This window comes from Lissotriton helveticus, chromosome 7, assembly GCF_964261635.1.
Source record: "Lissotriton helveticus chromosome 7, aLisHel1.1, whole genome shotgun sequence".
NCBI classification, from domain to species: domain Eukaryota; kingdom Metazoa; phylum Chordata; class Amphibia; order Caudata; family Salamandridae; genus Lissotriton; species Lissotriton helveticus.
In genome coordinates, this window is record NC_136068.1 from 1,476,053,039 (window position 1) to 1,476,071,120 (window position 18,082).

The following is an 18,082-nucleotide window of genomic DNA, read 5'->3' on the forward strand; positions in this document are numbered from 1 at the left end:
TGGGTGTGGTGTATTCCTATAGGTTCTGTATCGATCCCCCTATTCCTGACCCTATTCTGGTTAACAAGTTAACTAGCAGCCATCCCATGAGGCAGAAAACCCCCATGATGCAGGAACCGTTATCTGATAAAGCCACACTACGGCACAGGAACGTGTTATCTGATTAGGTCATAACGCTTGCCATCTAATTAGACAAGCGATATTCCTCCAGCCCCTGATAAGGCATACGGAGTTCTCAAAACAAATCAAACCTATGACAGACCTGGGAAAAACCCTGCGGCCATTGTTTTGATTTCACCGAGAACTTCAGCAAAAGAATGTGCTAACGACCAGGTCGTATGACATCCTTATTGACGTATCTATGTCCATCCTTACGTCAATCTCGGCACCTTAAAGGTATAAATATTACCGATATTGCCCTATGCAAACACACGCGGTGGTGACGAGATCGGAGCAGCCAGACTTGCCGAAGCCCAGAGCAGAGCAGACCCCGCTGGCGCAGCCCCGCCTTTCCTGACGCGCTGAGAACGAGACGCTGCCTTTCTCCGGCCGAGAAATCCAGCTCCGGCGCTTCCGGGTAGCCCTCGCAGGCAGCCTGGGATATCGAGACCAGAGACGAGAGATACCATCCCTCATTCATCCTAGATTCCAGGTACAGAACTGAATAACCCCTTGCAGAGAATTCTTTAGTCAGTCACTTGGCAAAACAAACTTAACTTAAACTGTAACTTTCTATTCCCGCCTACGTATTAGGCTTAGGTCAGGTACACGGGGTAGGCGTAGTTAGAAACACCAGTTGAGTACGATTAGTCAAATGTAAATGTGTATGTATTCATTTTATCCATTTTAAACCTTCATATGGCTTAGAAACCATATCAATGTTTTTACAGTATTATTTTATACTTCTGCTTTTATTGTATGCACTTTACTTAACCATAAGTATTGCAATAATATCGATCCATTTCTCTTGTATGAGAAAAGAGACTGATCAATAAATAACATCTTTTATTGAACACGCCCGTCTCTTCCTTTTCTCTACAATCTGGTGAGACTAAGAATGCACGTACTGACTGAGTAAAATAAGTCGTCTTTTGTTTTCACACAACTCTAGAGATACACTCTTGATTAGGGGAGGGCAAAGTTGTCATGTTCTATGGTTGTCAGAAACTAAATCCCTTCTTGTCTATCCAGGGAGGTTCAACTCCTCCTTGCCTATTCGAGAAAGTTTCTAGTGAACTCTGAGCTAGCTGGCAAACCCAAAACTTTAAGTCTAATATCGACAGTAGTAGACCTAGTTAACGTCTGGTCTAGGCCTATACTATTGAAGGTATTATTCCAATGCGCAGAGCCTATTGGGATATTAGGAACTACACTACAGCGGGACGCGAGCAGTGCGAACACAGGCAAAACATTTTTTTTAAATCCGATTTTCGGGTAATCCGCGGGAGTTCGAGGCCCCCTGGGCATAATGAAAGCAATCAGAGCAGACTGGGTGGGCATAGGGCACAAAACACACTGCCTAACTTCAAAATGGCCGATTGACCCCATCCACATGGCCAGGACCTGCAGGACCATGCCTCAAAATGGCCTCCCACACATAGCCAGCCCCCAAACCCACCCCAAAAAGTCGAAAAACACACACAAAAATCACCACAAACAAACAACATCAACTTATCAACTTAATTGTAAATCAAATTTCTAATCAAAAAGTAATCCAAAAGGCCTCAAAGCCAAATCTCCAGCAGCATCCACAAAAAGTAATCCTTCCCAGTCAAGATCGAATTCAAAGTGGCCAGGAAATGGACTAAGCAATGGGAGGAGCTTGCTGGACAGGAAGAGGAAGTTGGAGACTGGGTCACTTCCTTCACCCCTCCCCAATTGTAATTTTTGTAATTTCGCGAGTGCGAGATTGTTGCTGCCCGCGCCGCGGCTCGCGAGCAGTGCGAACACAAGCAAAAAATCCGCCGCGCGCGGATTTGCGTATTTTCGCCACATCCGCGAGAGTTCGCGGATTGCGGATTTACCGAAAATCCGAAAAATCCGCGAGCGGAACGGATTTTGCGCCCATGCTTACCCCACTCCCCTTTATATACATTTGCACATGAGACATACATAAACAGCAACTGTACACAAATTACCTAAACTTTAAACATAAACAAATATATTTTGTTTTGTATTTTTTGATAATTTTTTTTATATAACACATACCAGACATTAACCCCGACCCACTTAACAACCTACCCACCTATATCACAACCTAACAACAGATAAATATTGATAAACTAACCTATCACTATGCTGAAGCCTTTCCCAACCTATGCTGCAAGTCTATACACTAAAAACAAACTATATGAACTGGGGAGGGCCTAAAGCTGCTGCTCAATCCTGTCAACTGATAATTGCAATGTGTGAACCATTTTCATGAGAGTTGCAATCTGCATTTCTAAGCCTGCCAGCCTCAAAGTTGTGTCTGCATTGTCCTTCAGACACTGCCTCTCGAACTCAGTTGGCTGAGCTGCTGTAGTGCTGACTGCCTGTGGTGCCGCTGCTGGTGGGGCTGTGGAGGTGCCCCTGGATAACCACCATGGTAAAGCTACTCTTCCGGCCTGTTGCTTGCCCTGTCCCGGACCTTCTATCCCCTATGTGGCGAATTCCATGTGTCTGCTGCCTTTGCTTTCTCATACTGGCTCCCCATGCACCTTTCACCCTACGTTGTATGCTTGATGTGGCGATACCTCTCCAAGTGAATGCAATAAGATTTTTTCTGATCAGGGATCATGCCGTCTATTGGAGAGGAAGGACATATATATCTGACTCAACTGAATTTGTCCAAGTTGTCATCATGCATAAGGGGCGTGGCCATGGAGGCGACCAAGATGGCCGCCTTTGCCTGAAGCTCCGCCGGCAAACAAAATTATTCCCGATGTGAACGCACTCCCAGCAGCAGCGAGCACCTTCCATCTGTTCCTGATGACCGGCGGAACATCCCGATGCCGGGTGGTGACGGCGCTGTCGGACTGGACTTTCGTGCAGCGGCCCGGAGCTAGAGGCGGACGCGGCCCTGCAGCCCTCTCCTGACGCAGATCCAGCGGCCTACTGGTGTGGTGAGTGCAGTCGTGGTTGGGGTCCGGCGCTGCCCTGCGCTCCTCCCTCGTAGACTTTGTGGGCTCTCTTCCCCCCTTCCTTCTCGCTGTGGCTCCCAGCCGGGTCCTGCTTGGCGCGGGACGCCTCTGGGTCTTTCCCGGCCTGGTGGGCGTCTCGGCGTCCAGGGCCTAGATTGTGGGTTGCGGCGGGAGGTGGGGAGGGCTAGTGCGGAGACCCCTACGGTTTTCTCCGAGGCAGTGGCGGTGCTGGGCCTGGCCGGGCTTGCCTACTCCCGCCCCCTGCCCCCCTTGCGAGCCGACTGTCTGCTGTGATCTGTGGATGCAGGCTTGAGGAGGACACACGTGGGCGTGTGTACCGAGACACATCATTGTTGCCCCACTGCTTTGCCTTCGGTGACGCCTGTTACCCCTGGAAGTTGGGTCTCCCCCTGATGGCTGTCACTCGGTGAGACCCTTCCTGCATGTGCTGGTTGTTACCGCTGGTACTTCTGCGCCTTGCTGGTCTCCCTGTGGCCTTCTTGATGACTCCAGGATCCCATTCGCCGACCCTCGCGACCCGAAGGGAGTTATTGACGCTCCGCTGCATTGTCATCTGGCCTACTCCTCTGTGTGCTACTTCTATCTTGTGCCTGGTCCGGTTGCCTCGCTCCAGCTGTTCACCTACCTGCTTGTCTGACGTCCTTCAGCGGACCTATGTTGGCGCTTTGGCAATAAGTTGCTAACCACCGAAAGTTCATTCCGAGGCCTACAACGCAGTCGGAACCACCTTCCCACATACACCCTGTGCTTCTCTGCCCTCGGGTTAACCTGCCACTGCACCCGTGCCAGTCATCCACTTAGCCTCCCTACTCTGCATACAAAATGGGAATGAAGGACCCCAATCAACGCAAGCTGCAATTCGTCAAGGCCCCTGGCCCCACCTCGGACACCCTCCCAGACCCAGCTAATGGGGCCCCTGTGCTCCGAACTTAAGGAGAGCTCGACTTAGCTGACCTCGGCCATGCTCAATGAAAGGAGGGCTGGTTTCAAGTCACTTGATAACAGATTTGATGACCTGGACAAGAAATTGACCGATATGGAGTCTAAGATTCAAGTACACGATCAGAGGCTGGATGTGGTGGAGGCAAGGGTATCGGACATTGAGGATGGCTCCGCTTCCTCGCTAAAATGGCTTGACAGGCTGGAAAAGATCCTCAAGGATGTGGCCATCAAAAATGAGGACTTAGAGGCCCTTAGCCGCCAAAATAATATCAGGATCATTGGCATTTCGGAGATGACCTCCACTGGACGTATGGACATCTTTGTTGAAAAACTTCTCACAGATCTGTTTGGTAGAGATACGTTTACACAGGGCTTTGTGGTTGAGCACGCTCACTGATCATTGGGCCCCCGTCCTCGGCCGGGTCTCCCCCCGTGCCCCATCATTGCTAGATTCATGAACTTTAGAGATAGAGATGCTGCTCTCCGTTCAGCTCGCGACATGGGAGACGTCCTGTGGCAAGGGAACAAATTGTCTTTCTACCCAGACTTTACCACCATGGTTCAAGATGCACGGCGTAAATTCAATGGTGTAAAAGCTGCCTTGAAGAATTTGGGCCTCAGGTACGGCATGCTGTATCCGGCACGATTGAGGGTCGAAGTAGATGGCAGAGCTCGCATCTTTGACACTCCCACTGAGGCGCAGGAATTTTGCCAAAACTACAAGGGGAATCGCTCTGGGACGACTGTCGTACCGAGTATTGGCTCCCCGTCCCGGGGGGGCTCGCAAACCAGCGTTGATCTATTCTCCGATCCTGGGACTGGTTGACTGGCATGACATATTATCACTATGTTCTGCTGTGTTTTCCATGTTCATGTCTTTCTTATTTACACTCTGAATTCATTTTGCTCTTTGCCCGACCGGCGTGGTGTTGCCACGTCCTATGGTGAATACGAAAGGTTTTTTGCTTCGTATGGTATTTTTGCTATGTGCTTATCAGTCTCATACTGTGATTGGTATATTTACACTGCACTCATGTTTGATTAAGAAAGTTGGGGTTTGCCTCTTTGTGGTTAGATTGAGGCTGGGTGGCGGGTGGTGGGGGGCTTATTTGTTCAATCTTATTGCACGTTTAGAATCACTGCTCATCTTGTCAGTATGTGGCGAAGGATTTGCATGCATTGCGACCATTTTATATTTAAGATTTTTCTGATGGTTAAATTAGGCCATCAGCGGGGGGCGTGGCCAGCGGCATGACCGGTTAGGCTAACGCAGAGCTCCCGATGAGCTGCACTACGATCCGTCGATATCCTAAGTCCTGTTACCCCAAAGTCATGGCAAGGGGTCCAGAAGTGTCCTGTAGCACATAGAGATAAGAAGCCTGCCGAAACTCAGCGCTCAGACGGAGAAAATCACTCCGGAACCACCCGCTCATGAGCCTGACTTTACCAAGAGGGCGGTCGTCGGCGCTGGGTGAAGCCGGACACGGTAACTCCTTGCTCCATGTCCTTCTGCTTAAAGTGGCCAACCTTGGGGGACCTAAGAAAGACCCAACTCACCCTGGATTGTTCCTGGAGGCAGCCCCCACCTGGGAAGACCGGGTGTCACGAGAACACCCTAACCAAGATGGCGCCCGGAGACGCGATGGTGCACCGGCGGCGATGAGGGCCTCGATCCCGGTCCCCGACCACACAGAGTCGGATGAGTAGCGGTGATAGGGGGCCCCGAAAGGCATTGATACACCCCCTGCGCAGAGCAGCGTGACACCATCTCGGTGACTGCGGAGCACTCTGCAGGTGCGGAGGCGCCCGGGACTAGAGACCTGCACACCGGTCTGAGGGGGGCGGTAACCTCTACACATGACCTCCACACACGTTTGACCCCCGGCAGATAACAGGGCCCAAGGGAGGGTCCGGCAGACAACTTATATCCGCGCCGAGAAGGCTCTACCCAGAGGTGGGATTGGCAGGACTCTGCGACCCTCACAGGCTACACAGCACCATACCGCCCCCAATTTGGAGGATTTCGCCCCGGAGGGGTGAAGGAGGCCTACGGGGGGAGACGTGGAGGCATTGGACAACAGACACGCACAGGTGACTCCCTCACAACAGACAGACCGGCTGCCCTCCCCCGCCGGGTTGGCTGACCCCGAGACAGTGGCAGAATGCACATAGTGTGACGTGGAGAGCATTAAAAGGCTCTATCTGCTCCCCACGAGGGTGCGAATCACCAGGGCCCCCCTACGAGTCGCCAACAAACAACAGCACCAAGAGGCACCATAGAGGTGCGGAGTGTCAGAGACATGGGTCCGCCAGGTGGAGGTGAGGGGCCCTGGGAGAGCGTTAGAACATCTTCAGTCGGGCAGCAGCCGCCCAGCCGGGGTAGAACAGGAGAGAGTCCCACCCGGAGAAAAGAGGATGCTCAGAAGGGTGAGATGGGGAAAAGAAATCCGCTACCCAAGTCTGCGAGGCAAGAGACTATGGATAATTATGCCAGGACACGTCCGCAGAAAGAAGCCCCCTTGGTGACCACTGTAACACGCTCGGACACTGCAATGCTGCTGGAGGCGATACAAGCGTCCAGAACGGACATACAAGACTCGAGGGCAGCCTTGGAGGTCAAAATAGGTGAAGTGGGCTCGGAGGTTCTGCTCCTGCGTCAGGATTTCCGGAACCTAACGGAGAGGGTGACCACCGCGGAGACAAGGATTGGAGAAGCGGAGGACTCCCTCAGCACACTACGGAAGGACATGGCGGTGCTCCAAGCCTCACACCAGCAATTGCTCTTGAAAGTGGATGACGCGGAAAACAGAGCGCGACGCAATAACCTCCGCTGTGTGGGATTTAGAGAAGGTATCGAAGGGACGGACATGCCGACTTTCCTGCACTCCTGGTTGAGAAAGACGTTCCCACAGGCGCAATTCTTGAACTGTTTCATCATTGAGCGAGCACACAGGGCACTGTTAGCGAAACCGCCGGAGGGAGTGAGGCCGAGACCAGTCATCGCGCGCTTCTTGAACTTCGCAGACAGAGACCTAATTCTCAGGGAGGCCAGACAACTGGGAGAGATACGACTAGAAAACACAACCATAATGATCTTCCCAGATTACAGCCAGGAGGTCCAGAAACAACGACGTTCCTTTGATACTGTGAAAGCAAAAATGAGGGACCTACGCTTGAAGTATATGCTGCTATTCCTGGCAAAATTGAAGGTAATCTTCGAGGGCAGGTCACATTTCTTCAACCGACCGGAAGAGGCCTGGCAGTGGCTTGAGGAACGTTCTATATTTCGGGGAGCAGCTGATGAAGGCCAACAGACAAGGGACGGGAATGCGGCTGCGAATCATATGAGGAGCTCTCCCAAGTCCCAAAGAATTAAAAAGCCAAGAACAAAGAGACGTACACAGTCCACGCCATACCCAGGAACCGACATCTCGGGAAGAAGAAGACGGAACTCGGCATCCTCAACGGGGAAAGCAGCAGTGGCGTCGGGATCCAGATTCAGCTGCCTGGCCAACCACAGGACCTCGGAGGAGGAAGATGAATCGGAAGGTAGGACGTCAGGAGCGGAGGATGCAGAAGGACACTCATTACATCCCCTAGAGACTGCCATCCGGGAGCTCGAAACAGAAACGCCCAGCCAGATGGAAGATCTGGGCAATGGGACACAGGACTCGCAATCCTGATGGGGGACAGGACTGGCACCAGAACACGCAGCTCATCAGTGAAGGGACACGCAAGTTATACAAAGGCCCCCTTGTTTCTAATCTTACTGTGTAATGTATTGCCATGTTATGTTCGTTCACAGGTTGGGCTGATTGGGCAAGGGTGGGAAGCTCAGCGGTTGCGCAAATTCCTCCTTTAGCTTAAGTGGGGGGACTCAGGGGAGGGCGACAGGCCTACTCCGCCAACAGTCTTGGTTCTGTGGATGTTGAGACTGAAGGGGGGGGAGGTAGGGTGGGGGTGAGGGGGCAGTTATGGACGTTTCCAGTTAACCGGGGGGGGTGGGACGGGGTCCAAGTTGGGGAATGGAAAGGGGAGAGGGAGGGGGGGAGTTGGGAAAGGGGGGGGGGGGACAATCATGTTACAATGGCCGCGCACTTCAGTACTCCAGAAAACACCTTTTCACACAGATGACCGACTACACTATGAGACACTCACTCCAGGATAGCGGGTAAACAGGTGGGACAGTGCCGAGACCCGGGGGGATACAGCGTCCTGACGTGGAATGTTAATGGACTTGGCAGCAAGATAAAGAGGGGATTAGTGAATTCATACATTAAAAGGCTGCACCCCGACATAATACTGTTGCAGGAAACCCATCTTAAAGGGACTAACTGTGCCTTTTTGCCCAGGGGTCAGTACAGGGTCTTGGCACACTCAGGATACACCACGGACTCGAGAGGGGTGGCAATTCTTATTAAAAGGACTACGCCGTTCAGTATAGCCCAAACATGGACAGACGTAGGAGTTAAGGGGACTTGGAATAAACGCACGTTCACGATATTGTCAGTGTATGCTCCTCCAAAACTACAGGCCAACACGCTCAAGAAATTGGCAGAGGTACTCCTAGACACAGCTGACACCACACAGACCATTGGGGGAGACTTTAATGATGTGATGCACACAGGACTGGACCGGATGGGAGCGGCATCCAGGGATCGGACCCAGACCCCCCTGTCCGTAATGATGGACACTGTGGAACTCACGGATGTCTGAAGATGGCTCCATCCAGATCAGAGGACCTACTCCTTTTTCTCAGGGGCACACAAAGTATATTCGAGATTGGACTATGTGTTTATTTAGGGGAATCTCCGATCACTCCCCGTTGTTAGCAAGGGTGGGAAGGGGGCGAAATAAGAAGGGAGGATCCTGGAGACTGACGGCCTGGGATCTACAGAATGCAAACGTACTCAAGGGGCTGAGAGCTGACGTAAAGGTATATATTGCCGAAAATGAAGGAACGGTCCCCTCCGGGGTGACGTTCTGGGAAGCACTAAAGACGGTGATGCAAGACAGGGTACAATGAGGGCTGGCGAAGGAAAGAAGGAAGCGACACACTGAAATGACTGTGTTGGAGACGGCTATTCTAGACCTTGAAAGGGACTATCAGGCCTCTAAAGACGATGGAAACACTTAGGAAACTAACAGACCAGCAGAAGCAATATAGAGAACTAGTGACGGAGGAGGCCAGAACCCAGGCCCTAGCTACCCTACACCGCCTCTATGATGTAGGGGATAAATCGGGCAGAATGTTGGCGTGGCTCAGTAAAAAGGAGCGCGCAGCCAGATGGGTGGAGCAACTCAGGGATTCGGAGGGATTGCTTGTTGGATCTGATGCTCAGATCGCGGACGTATTTGCTGATCACTACGTATGTTTCTACAGGGCCAGGGACCTGGGGACGAGCAAGATGGCCTTACACTACTTAGAGCAAATAGAACTACCTGCCCTGACCCCTGAGGCTCAGCAAGCCTTGGAGTCTGACATCACTATAGAGGACATATCGGCAGCCATAGCCAGACTGCGACCGGGTAAAATCCCGGGCCCGAATGGGTTCCCCGCTGAATATTTAAGGCGCTTGGCGGATCTCCTGACACGCCATCTGAAGGGACTTTTCGATGGGGCATTACAAGATGGGAGACTCCCCCCGGATTTATGCTCGGCAACGATAATCCCGATACATAAAGAGGGGAAACTGCAGGTAGACTGCGCTTCGTATCGCCCCATCTCCCTCTTGAATATAGAGGCGAAACTCTTGGCAACGATCCTGGCGCTGCGGCTATGTACGGTGGTATGAGACCTGGTACAACTAGACCAAACGGGTTTCCTTCCAGAGAGAGCCACCAGGTTAAATCTCCTTCGCACCCACAACTGGCTACAGGAAGTACAAGGGAGGGAGGACCCACACTGGTTCTTATCCCTGGATGCCGAGAAGGCCTTTGACGCGGTTCATTGGCCGTTCATCGAGGGTGTCTTGCAAAAATTTGGGTTCGGCCCCAAATACCGACAATGGGTCCGGCTGCTATACACTGAACCTAGTGCCAGGGTAAGAGTAAACGGGGTAATGTCACGAGAGTTCCAGGTCCGGAGGGGGACCCGCCAGGGATGCCCATTATCTCCCCTCCTCTTTGCGCTTACAATAGAAGTGCTCGCCGCCAAGATTCGCCAGAATGTAGACATTAGGGGATTCAAAAGAGGAGAGAGGGACTCTGCAGAAGAAAAAATATCGTTATATGCGGATGATATCCTCTTGTATATCACTCGCCCAGAGACGACAATGCCGGAAATCTTCCGGGAACTAGAACAATATGGGCAGTACGCGGGCTACCAGATTAACTGGCACAAATCGATTCTCTACGACCCTACGGGACAGGGAAACTGGCCAGACCTCCCAGGACGACTTTTGACGACCGTAGAGGGTTTCAAATATCTCGGCGTGTATCTCACCCTGGACCGACAGCTGTCATTCCGACAGAACTTGCAACGAATTCTAGTGAACTTCACAACGGATACGGTCCGATGGAGGCAGCTCCCTCTCACACTCTTAGGGCGGGCAGCAATGTTCAAGATGATCTCACTGCCCAAGTTTCTGTACGCCCTACAATTTGAGTATTATCCACTTCCCTCAAAAGTGTTCGAGACAATACATGCTGAGCTGAGATCCTTCCTTTGGCTGGGTAAACAACCCAGAGTGTCGCTGAACACCCTCCAGAGACATCAATAAAGTGGAGGGATCTCACTCCTGAATCTAGAAGCATACTATTGGGCAGAACACTTAGCCCCGATCAATGATTGGATACACGCGCAGGCAGATCATCCCACGTACGCCCTTGAAAGACACAGGATGTCTCACAGGCCGCTGATGAACTATCTATATGGGGGCGCCAGACGGGGCAGATACTCCCGGCTACAGGAATCACTTTGCAACTCTGGAATAAGGCGACGAAACGCACTGGGTGGGGAATGAAACCCACAAGACAGACACCGATATGGCACTGTACTTGGCTAACAGAATTGAACAAATTAAAGGGTTTCCAGAGATGGGACGACCTAGGTATTTCCACTTTGGGGGACATAGTGGCCAGGGGAGCGCTAAAATCGTTCACGGCCCTAAGCTTGGATTTTTGACTACATCATACACAGTTCTTCAAATATGCGCAGCTAAGGCATGCGTGGCGGGCCCAAGATGTCCAGGCACACGAACTACGCGCCTCTAGAGGGCCGCCTCCTACAGGATCGCATTCCGGTAAAGGCGGTCTCACTTACGTATAGGACTTTGACGAATAACATGTTGGGCGACCTGACAAAGCTTAGAAGGACGTGGGAGACAGAGGTGGGAGAAATGGAGGATATCGACTGGGATATTGTGCTGATGCACCCCAGAGAGGTGGCAATTAAATCCCGACTGCGCCTCATCCAGTTTAATGTGCTCCACAAAACTTACTATGAAAGGGTACGGCTCCACAAAATGGGGAGGACGGAGAACACGACGTGCCTCAGATGCAGAGACATGGAGGGGGACTTCTGTCACACCATATGGTCATGTAGCAAGATACAGGATTACTGGGGTAAAGTCTTTGAGGAGTTGAGTGAGATGCTGGAGATTCACCTCCAACCGGAGCCTAGGTTGGCCCTCCTGGGTATGACCAATTATGTGGACCTAACGCGTCCCCTACTGATCTTTCTGATGTTGGCGCTAGTAGTGGCCAAAAGAGACATGGTCAAGTACTGGGGCGCATCACAACCGCCAAGGCTGGATGAATGGAGGAGAGGTTTAGATCTATATATGGCTGCTGAGAGGGTCACTTACAAAGCAAGGGGATGCCCAAAGAAGTTCCGTAAGGTCTGGGGAAAATGGAGACACTACCATGGTTTGGATGGGGGGATATGAGGAGTATACGAAAAGAAGCCGATTAAATGACTGTATGAATACACCCCGGGCACTCAGGTATCCCAAACCTATAGACAACCGCAACATGACACTTTGGACATTGGGCAGGATCGAAATTAAATATTTAACAGAGGTAATGTGGGGAGGGTGGCGGGTGGGGGATTTGGATGTGCGTACTGCTGATTACATGATTGTACTGTTAAGTTATGATAAAATGCAAATAAAAACGTTTAAAAAAAAAAAAGAATTAGGCCATCAGCCCGGTCCCTCCAGGCTCTCCCTGATGTTGTGGAACGTTAGGGGTCTGAACAACACTAAGAAGAGTAGACAAGTCCTAGACTATATTGTCAGACACAACATTGATATTGTATTTATGCAGGAGACGCATCTGTCCAATTCCGACCATTTCTCCGTTGCCAGGAGCTGGGGTCCACACAGATTGTTCTCCAATTATAGTTGGTATGCCAGGGGGGTTGCCATATTCATACACAAACGGGTCCCCTTTGCATTGCACAAGACCTTGACTGATGTTGAGGGTCAGACTCTGATTGTTACAGGTTCCCTCCTGGGACACAAGATTTCGTTTATCGGGGTTTATGATCCAAATATAGACTCCCCCTCTTTTTTCCACACTCTACACGTACAGCTCCTTTCACTTGATCCCGGGTTATTGATAATGGGCAGCGACTTCAATCTATTGGTTGACCCTTCCAGGGACAGTACATCCACCTCTTCTGATGCCAACCCCCACTCCCGGCAAGCCCTGCATGACATTTGCACTCACTTCACTCCCTGAGAGATATTGAGAAGCAACTACACCCGCATCTCCCGGACTTCACTCACTATTCTGGGTTTCATAACACTTGGATCAGGATAGACTATTGGTTATTCTCCCCAGGAATCATAGACTGGGTGCATGGGCTACTCACTCTATCCCGTACTCTTTCAGACCACTCTCCGGTGGTTCTTAAATAAAAAATTCCCAGACCAGGTGGCTTCGAGTGTCAATGGCGCTTTCCAGGAAAGGCATTATTAGATCCGATTTTTCTGGAAGAAGGTCGAGAGGCCATTGAGGACTATTTCGAACTTAACACTGATTCGGTAGACACCTGGGCTGTTCTCTGTGAGGGGTTAAGGCCTACATCAGAGGCATATGCATTGCTAAACATGCTGGAGTGCTCCGTGATTTGCGCACCATGTTGGATCGCATTGAAACTGACATCGCCACTCTGGAATGAGAATTAACAATCACCGCCTCCGATACGTGCGAGGGCAAACGGCTAGCACTGATGCTTGAATTTAAGGACGTAGCTGAACGTGAGTTATTATTCCTGCAGAAACATATCACCACGCAGCGTTATGGAGAAGGCGAGAGGCCTGGTAGATTACTGGCTCAGACCCTGCGCCCCCTCGGGATTCATCTTACATCACGGAGATCATTGGCCCACATGACACCTTGCTACATTCGACTCCAGACATATGCGATTCCTTTCTTTCATATTATAAAGCGCTATACACGTCCAGAATCTCGGGAGATAAGCGACATCAAGGTGACTATCTTGCAGAGATTGCAATGGTCTATTTAGAGAGATACTTGCAAGACTTTTTGGCTGTTCCCATTACCCAGGATAGCATTTTGGAGGCCACAGAGGCACTGAGGGGCTTGTCTGCTCCTGGCCTTGACGGCTTCTCGGCCGACTTTTATAAAGCTTACAAAGATATCTTGGTTCTTAGATTGGTCGAGGTGTATGCTGAAGCACTGGAGGTGGGCTGACTTCCTCCAACATTTAGGGAGGCGGTCATAATACTCCTTCCGAAGCCCGGCAGAGATCCGAAACTGTAGTTCTTATAGGCCACTGTTCTAATTGAACCTTGATTATAAAATACTTGCCAAGGTTATTGCGATACGCCTGTCTTTATTAATGGAATGCATCATTTCACCAGCACAGTCGGGTTTTGTGCCACATCGATCCACTTCCCTCAACCTAAGGACCCTATTTACTGTTTTGCATAGGATTGACCCCGCCACACCTGCCGCCGCCGTTCTCCTTGATGTGGAGAAGGCTTTCGGCTACCTTGAATGGCCTTTTTTCTTGTCCATCATGAGACGTATGGGCATGCCACCTGCTAGATTGCGGCTGAATGGCACGATTTCTTTGTCTCGGGGCACACAGGACAAGGCTGCCCCTTGTACCCATTGCTTTTTATTTTGGCGATGGACCCACTGGTACGCCATTTTCAAGAAAAACACCCACACCGTGGCCTACAGTTTGGCACTGGCCCCCTTTTGATCTCAATCTATGCGGATGACACTATTTTATATGTTAGGACACCCCAGCTTAATCTTGAACCCCTCATATTGGAAATAATATGCTTTGGTAAATTTTCCGGGCTCAACATTAACTGGCATAAGTCAGTCATTTTTCCATTTACTGCCAGCACTACTGCCTGGAACTATGTGTTTCCACTTGAATGGTGTCAAGACTCGGTCAAGTATCTTGGTGTCCAGATCCATCTTGATACCACTACCATGATTAGGCTAAAATACGGCAGGGCGATCAGTTCTTTTGAATCTCAGATCGTGAAATGGCTGCGCCTGCCGTTGTCCATGGCCGGGAGAGTCGCCATTATTAAAATGGTTGCCCTTCCGCGATTTTTATACCTTTTTAATAACATTCCCATCCCGCTCACCAAAACCTTCTTTCTCTCAATTTCGTTCACTATTGTTACGCCTCGTTTGGGGGGATAAAGCGCCTCGGGTTAGCTGGCGGATTCTGACCTTACCATATGCTAGAGGGGGCTTCGTGGTCCCAGACTCCTATTTATATTATCTGATAGCACAATGCTGTTACACACATGCCTGGTTTCATCCGGACGCGCGCTTCCCATATTTGAAACCTGAAGCAGACCTGATGCTGCCTCACCTTCTTTCCGACATTTTACTTACCGGATTCCCTCGGGACCCCCACGACATTCAAACGGTATCGACCACGTGCTGGGCATGGGACAGACTGCGCAGACTGTTGGGCCTTGAACAACTATATTCTCCGGCATTACCTATACCCAACCCCTCTTTGTTCCCTATAACCGGTGAGACATTGATTCAACGCACATTGACAAAATTTCACATTTGCACTATGGGCGACCTATTCCAAGAGGGCCACGTCTTTTCGGTGTTGGAAGATGCCTGATTTTCTGAACGTACTTTTATGGATACGTTCGTTTTGACACGGTTGCACTCCATGCTTCGGGCTACCTTTCCTTCCTTCCCGACTGCCCCTGAACCTACTCCACCATTGACACTGCTTATTCAAAATCCTACTGGTGCACACTTGGTCTCTAAACTATGCAAGCAATGTAGTGAATCCATTCCTATCTCAGACGTCAAGGTGTGTGTTGCATGGGAAGGAGACCTGGGTAAACCCATAACTGATTACCAATGGGAACATTGCTGTGGGGCAACTAAGGAGGTCTCCTTAAACAGTAGGCATAAACAGAATGTATCACACTCCCACACGTTTGCACAGAATTGACCATAGTAGGCCCCATCACTGTCAGAAATGCGGAGCTCCTTTTGCGGATTTTGCTCACCTCTCTTGGACTTGCCCTAAGATACACCTTTACTGGTCCTCGATTCATACCACACTTGGCAACATTCTCTCCATGCAGCTACTACCCACCCCTGAGATCGCATTACTGGGATATGAGGTTAATTTCCCTCGGACGGTCAGGAAACTGGCTTCACTGAGCTTTCTGCTGGCCAAAAGGGAGGTTGCTCTGCTATGGGGCAGTAAGAGATCCTCAACACGAGAGGCATGACTTCGTAGTTTGGCGTTCTGTAATGTAAACTGCAAGGAATACTCTACTCTGATTCCTTGCTCGTAACGTCCAGTGGATATTTGGGGCCCATATAGGGATTACATCGCCAAGACTAGATCCGATCTACCCTCGCAGACATCAAATGGGATTGTTCCTGAGGGGGTTGGCTAGACGAGTGTTTTTGATACAGTTCTTTGTTTTTATGTTCATCCTTAGATGGCTGCCACTGGTGTTGCTGTGTTTAGGTAAAATCTATGCCTCTCTGTGAGACGTGATACACTGATATTACAAATCTGTGTTTTGCTCACATTTGATTTATTATTGATACTTGTCCGCAATGTATTCTCCCCGTATGTCAGTACCTGCTGTTCTGAACATCTGATTTGATATGTATGCTTTTCTTGCTGCTGCTGATATTATACTCTGCAATGTACTGACCCTTTTTTACTCCTGTATGTAAAAATTGGGAAAATAAAGTATTAAAAAAAAAACTACATGCATGATTTACTGTTAGCAGTACAAGTGCCATGTCCAGCTAAGACAGACATTTATGGAACAAACCATGACCAACTGTCATGAGAAGCATGTATGTCCCCTACAATTAGAATGTTGAAGTACTCAGGTCTTGTCCTTGTAGTTACAGGAAATGGCAGTGTCTGGCCTCATAACCGTAACCCCATGTGCCTATGAAGACAGATTATGAACAATGAGGTTGTGTACACGTGGAATCGTACACATGGGCACTCTAGGTACTTCCTGGGGATTGGCATGCAAGAGGGTAAAATCTACGGCCAAGTGCACGTATTGTACCTCAGCAATGCTTCACCGGTAGGGCCAATACACAAGACCACACACATTGCAGAATAGGTTGACTCTGTTCCAGGTATTTGAAACATAGATGGAGCGTGGCTAGCTACCTCCAATTCAGCTGACCTGTTGGACACTTCTCCAAGTTTGACGCATGGACATACTAGGAATACTTTATCATGGCAAGTAATGACATTCAAACAATACCATGTGGTTATTTACATACCTAAGAGTCTGTCCAAACATTTCTGTACAGATTTTTACCTAGATGTACATCAACTCATACTCAATAGCTGTGATGAGTGTTTGCATGTATGCTGTAGATCTCATATATTTTAGTATAATCTGCTGTATCTTGCAGGTAATTTGCCCAAAAAGTTCAAGGGTGACAATTACTGGGGGATACAGTATAGGTAAAGACAGCAGTAGGTTGACTGTGAAATGGCAGCATGCTGACAACTCAGTGCATACATGTCTGTGGTACTTCCAACATTGCCCTTATTCCTCTCAAATCCTTACAAAGGTATGCGCACATGTCTATTATAGGGCATTGGGTATATGAGTAAAGTTACCATACATTTCCATCTGCACGCATACACTAGCAATGAGCATCAGATTGGCAGATTGAAGTTCATTCCTCCAACTCTATGTGCACATAGATTTGTATAACTACATCATTTATACTACCATCCCATTTGGACAATTGCTCCAATGCCAGCCCATCTAACATGTGACCAACATGCAGCACTCTGAAGGATGCACAGGTACCTATGATGCTGGATGACATTTACCATATATCATGATAAATATGGACTAAGGGGTGAACCAAAGTAAGTCATTGGTATGGACAATGGACTTACACACTCACTGCAACAGAAGGGGCTATATAACTTGCCCACTGGTTTGGTTATCATGAATAATACTCTTAAAATATGGCACATCACATATACATATGCAGCATCTATACTAGTAGGGAATCATTCTTCGGTATGTGGAGCCTGCTCACATGGTCACCCAAGCCCATTAGAGTGGAAACTTTGCCTAGACACTGAACTACAAGTACATGTATGGAACCCATAACAATTTGCTGTTTGAGTGGCATTAATGTCTGACAGGCCTTCAATCATTTAGATGGTACCAATTTGGTAGGGTAGAGGTACTTATTCTGCAGGCATGTGCAGGATATGATGTGAACACACTATAGGAGGACCAAAACTTTAGAAAAGCTGTTCTCTGTGCACATGTCCACATTAAATGTGATGTTGGCAATTGGTAGGATTGTCTGAGATATGTGTTACACCCCAACCTGCCTCATGCTTACATTTTGACGTGGGCAGCCATGTTGTGTTAGGCAAATCAAAGCCTATCCATGCAATCTTTGTGTCACATATGTTGGTTAACATGTTGTCACTTTTTGTACATATTATGGGTGAGAGAGATATTAGAACCAATGTTCATCCGTTGGTTTTGGGGCAGGTGACG

At 49.5% G+C, this 18,082-nt stretch overlaps 1 long non-coding RNA gene across 1 annotated transcript in view; it reads right to left on the reverse strand.

Annotated features, from left to right (window-relative positions):
- The window catches only part of LOC144770389 (uncharacterized), a 298,757-nt gene that overhangs the window by 189,547 nt on the left and 91,128 nt on the right, over positions 1–18,082 (reverse strand). The window lies entirely within an intron of this gene.